The sequence below is a fragment of the Macrobrachium rosenbergii genome, chromosome 8 (assembly GCF_040412425.1).
Source record: "Macrobrachium rosenbergii isolate ZJJX-2024 chromosome 8, ASM4041242v1, whole genome shotgun sequence".
NCBI lineage: Eukaryota > Metazoa > Arthropoda > Malacostraca > Decapoda > Palaemonidae > Macrobrachium > Macrobrachium rosenbergii.
Window position 1 is genome coordinate 32924846 of NC_089748.1, and position 5526 is coordinate 32930371.

The window sequence follows — 5526 nt, forward strand, 5'->3', positions numbered from 1 at the left end:
ATATATGTATGTATATATATATATATATATATATATATATATATATATATATATATATATATATATATATATATATATATATATATATATATATATATATATATATATATATATATATAAATATATATATATATATATATATATATATATATATATATATATATATATATATATATATATATATATATATATATATATATATATAATGACTCACTCTTTAATCAGAGTATTGTGATAAGGGACCTGATACCGAAATATAAGGGCCACAAGATGTTTTTGTTTTATTTGCTTTTTCATTCTTATTTTACTTATTATTATATATCTATTCATTTATTTATTTTTTGGCTTTTGACCAGTTGAGGTTTATATGTATACATACATACATACACACACACACACACACACACATATATATATATATATATATATATATATATATATATATATATATATATATATATATATATATATATATATATATACTGTATTTATACATAGTACATATATACTAGTATATATGCATAAATATGTGTACATACATATATATATACGTGTGTGTGTGTGTGTGTGATCTAAGGAAGTATTTTACTGAATTCATTAAGTAAAATTTTTCCTGAAGATCACAAAAATATATATATATATATATATGTATATATGCATATATATCTATATATATATATATACATACATATATAGGCATATATATAATGTGTGTGTGTATCATCAACTGAGGATAAATAAATAAATATTAGAAAATTCAATAAAATAAAAAATAAATAAACCATGCTGGAAAATGTCCTACATATAAGAAAAACAGCAAACTCGATGGGATTAGATGATAAGTTTCCCCAAGAGCTTTCTTTCACGGCAGTAGAATATAAATCTTGTACACAACGAGCAACTCGAAAGAGAAATTTATTAACACCAGCAGCGTTTCGCCACCACAAGTCGACTATCCTATGCTGAATCTTCGTTTCTCATTGGAGAGAGTTTCGGAATCCACGTTAACGCAGGCGTTCTGAGGTAGCTACGTTATGCAAATAAAAACAAGTAAAAACTGCGCCAAAGTGTCTCCGGCGCAATCGAGTTTTCTGTTTCTCGTATAATCAAGGCCACTGAAGATAGATCTATCTTTCGGTGGTCTCGGTATAATGCTGTATGAGCCGCGGCGCATGAAAATTTAACCACGGACCGGTGGTGGCCAATCTTATATCGTTGCCAGAAGCACGATTATGGATAAATTTAACCTAGAGTAAAATAAAAACTCCTGAGGCTAGAGGGCTGCAATTTGGTATGTTTGATGATTTGAGGTTGGATGATCAACATTCCAATTTGCAGCCCTCTAGCCTCAGTAGTTTTTAAGATTTGAGGGCGGACAGACAAAGTGCGGACGGACAGACAAAGCCGCCACGATAGTTTTCTTTTACAGAAAACTAAAAATCATTCTAAAAACATCCTATTAAGGTTGAAAAACACAAGAGTTTCGAGCTAAAGTAGGCTTCTCTTCAGGTGAACGTATGTACAAAGAATGCAGATTAGGACGAAAAGAGTAGTCTGTAAAAATAAACTAAAAAATAAATATAAAGCATCGACGACATAGAAGTTACTTAAGTCACACCAAACTAACTCTTTAATCTTTTAACAATATTGCAAAAGTTCGCTGCTTTCAAAACATGCAAAGTTTCAAGAGATAGGAATGGAATATATAATTCAGGCTTAAGTAAAAAGGGTTGAAAGGTGGAACCTAGGAAAGAATTGAGGTCATTCAGTGTAACAGGAGGAAAATTGAAAGTAAAAAGTTTGAAAGGTGTAACAGGATGGAGAACTGAGAGTAAAAAGGTTTGAAAGGTGTAACAGGATGAAGAATTGAGAATAAAAAGGTTTGAAAGGTGTAACAGGAGGAAGAATTGAGAGTAAAAAGGTTTGAAAGATGTAACAGGGTGAGGAATTGAGAGTAAAAAGGTGTGAAAGGTGTAACAGGGTGAGGAATTGCGAGTAAAAAGGTTTGAAAGGTCTAACAGGAGGAGGAATTGAGAGTAAAAGGTTTGAAGGATGTAACAGGAGGAGGAATTGAGAGCAAAAGGTTTGAAAGGTGTTACAGGAGGAAGAATTGAGAGTAAAAAGGTTTGAAAGATGTAACAGGGTTAGGAATTTAGGGTAGAAAGGTTTGAAAAATGTAACAGGAGGAGGAATTGAGAGTAAACGGTTTGGAAGGTGTAACAGGATGAAGAATTGAGAGTAAAAAGGTTTGAAAGGTCTAACAGGGTGAAGAATTGAGAGTAAAAAGGTTTGAAGAATGTAACAGGAGGAGGAATTGAGAGCAAAAGGTTTGAAAGGTGCAACAGGATGAAGAATTGAGAGAAAAAGGTTTGAAAGATGTGACAGGGTTAGGAATTGATGGTAGAAATGTTTGAAAAATGTAACAGGAGGAGGAATTGAGAGTAAACGGTTTAAAAGGTGTAACAGGATGAAGAATTGAGAGTGAAAAGGTTTGAAAGGTGTAACAGGGTGAAGGATTGAGAGTAAAAAAGTTTGAAGGATGTAACAGGAGGAGGGAATTGAGAGCAAAAGGTTTGAAAGGTGTAACAGGGTGAAGGATTGAGAGTAAAAAAGTTTGAAGGATGTAACAGGAGGAGGAATTGAGAGCAAAAGGTTTGAAAGGTGTAACAGGATAAAAGGTTTGAAAGATGTAATAGGGTGAGGAATTGAGAGTAAAAAGGTTTAAAAAATGTAACAGGAGGAGGAATTGAAAGTAAACGGTTTGAAAGGTGTAACAGGATGAAGAATTGAGAGTAAAAAGGTTTGAAAGGTGTAACAGGGTGAAGATTTGAGAATAAAAAGGTTTGAAAGGTGTAACAGGGTGAGGAATTGAGAGTAAAAAGGTTTGAAAGGTGTAAGAGGAGGAGGAATTGAGAGTAAACGGTTTGAAAGGTGTAACAGGATGAAGAATTGAGAGTAAAAAGGTTTGAAAGGTGTAATAGGAGGAGAAATTGAAAGTAAAAAGGTTTGAAAGGTGTAACAGGAGGAGGGATTGAGAGTAAAAAAGGTTTGAAAGGTGTAACAGGATGGGGGTTTGAGAGTAAAAAGGTCGGAAAGGTGTAACAGGAGGAGGGATTGAGAGTAAAAAAGTTTGAAAGTAACAGGAGGAGGAATTGGAAGTACAAAGGTTTGAAAGGTGTAACAGGGTGAGGAAGTAAGAGTAAAAATGTTTGAAATGTTTAACAGGATGAAGAATTGAGAGTAAAAAGGTTTGAAAGGTGTAACAAGAGGAGGTATTGAGAGTAAAAAGGTTTGAAAGATCTAACAGGGTGAAGAATTGAGAGTAAAAAGGTTTGAAAGATATAACAAGGACGAGGAATTGAGAGCAAAAAGTTTGAAAGGTGTAACGGGGTGAAGAATTGAGAGTGAAAAGGTTTGAAAGGTGTAACAGGAGGAGAAATTGAAAGTAAAAAGGTTTTAAAGGTGTAACAGGAGGAATTCAGAGTAAAAAGGTTTGAAAGGTGTAACAGGAGGAGGGACTGAGAGTAAAAAGGTCTGAAAGTAACAGGGGGAGGAATTGGGAGTAACATGGTTTGAAAAGTTTAACAGGAGGAGGAATTGAGAGTGAAAAGGTTTGAAAGGTGTAACCATGAGGAGGAATTGGGAGTAACATGGTTTGAAAGGTGTAACAAGAGGAGTAACTGAGAGTAAAAAGGTTTGAAAAGTGTAAAAGGAGGAGGAATTGAGAATGAAAAGGTTTGAAAGGTGTAACGGGAGGAGGAATTGAGAGTAAAAAGGTTTGAAAGGTGTAACAGGGGGAGGAATTGAGAGTGAAAAGGTTTGAAAGGTGTAAGAGGAGGAGGAATTGAGAGTGAAAAGGTTTGAAAGGTCTAACAGGAGGAGGAATTGAAAGTAAAAAGGTTTGAAAAGTGAAACAGGAGGAGGATTTGAGAGTAAAAAGGTTTGAAAGGTCTAACAGGAGGAGGAATTGAGAGTGAAAAGGTTTGAAAGGTCTAACAGGAGGAGGAATTGAGAGTGAAAAGGTTTGAAATGTGTAACAGGAGGAGGAATTGAGAGTAAAAAGGTTTGAAAGGTGTAACAGGAGGAGGAATTCGGATTAAAAAGGTTTGATAAGTGTAACAGGAGGAGGAATTGAGAGTGAAAAGGTTTGAAAGGTGTAACAGGAAGAGGAATTGAGAGTAAAAAGGTTTGAAAAGTGTAACAGGAAGAGGAATTGAGAGTAAAAAGGTTTGAAAGGTCTAACAGGATGAGGAATTGAGAGTGAAAAGGTTTGAAAGGTCTAACAGGAGGAGGAATTGAGAGTGAAAAGGTTTGAAAGGTGTAACGAGAAGAGGAATTGAGAGTGAAAAGGTTTGAAATGTGTAACAGGAGGAGGAATTGAGAGTAAAAAGGTTTGAAAGGTCTAACAGGAGGAGGAATTGAGAGTGAAAAGGTTTGAAAGGTGTAACAGAAGGAGAAATTGAAAATAAAAAGGTTTGAAGGGTGTAACAGGAGGAAAAACTGGGAGGAACAAGAAAATTTGAAAGGTGTAACAGATTAAAACCTTTTGCAGTTGCACCATGAAACAATTGTTGGGAGAGGGTTGAGGAAAGTAAGATAGAAGAAAGAGAATACGGACGGAGGTACAGTAAAAAGAATGTAGGGGGTTGCAGCTAGGGGCAGAAGGGACGCTGTAAAGAACCTCAAGTAATTTATCCAAAACAGCCCTAAATTTTTGTGACGCAAGCCTTAGGCCTATCTAATAAAATCCCTTTTTGTCATAAATCATCTAAATTAAGTTTTCACGTTAATATATCTAACATCCAGGCCTGGGCAGGTTACAGTCACTGGACGAAATAATGCTTCTTACGTTCTTAGTGTAATTCTGTTTCGTATCAATTAAGGTATGAAATTAAATATTCTTATATCCTGTTCACCTGCATTATGGTAGTACAGTCAAAACAACGTGCACAAGAAGCATAGTGTATAGTGTTAATATTTCACAAAGACTACCTTGTAAATACCACAAGATTACCTTATCTACAACGTCTTGTGAAACAATTATCTTAAGTTCCTGAAATGCGCCAAATAAACGATAGACTCAATAATCTTATTTTAATTCAGACAAGTCTCAGTTAGCAGTTTTCTCATAAAATTATGTATTGTTTTAAAAATCACTGGTAACGTATTAAACATAAATTACATGCATATATACATACATACACACATATATACATACATTAACGTAAACACACATACACATATATATGTGTGTGTTTGTGTGTGTGAGATTATACATACATAATATATATATATATATATATATATATATATATATATATATATATATATATATATATATATATATATATATATATATATATATATATATATATATATATATATATATGTGTGTGTGTGTGTGTGTGTGTGTGTGTGTTTATACGCACGCGTGACAGACACAATAAACGCCCAAATAACAAGATGCGTGTTGCCGTACAGCACAAAATTCCACTAATGAGGGCCGCAACCTAAATGTACCCCCAA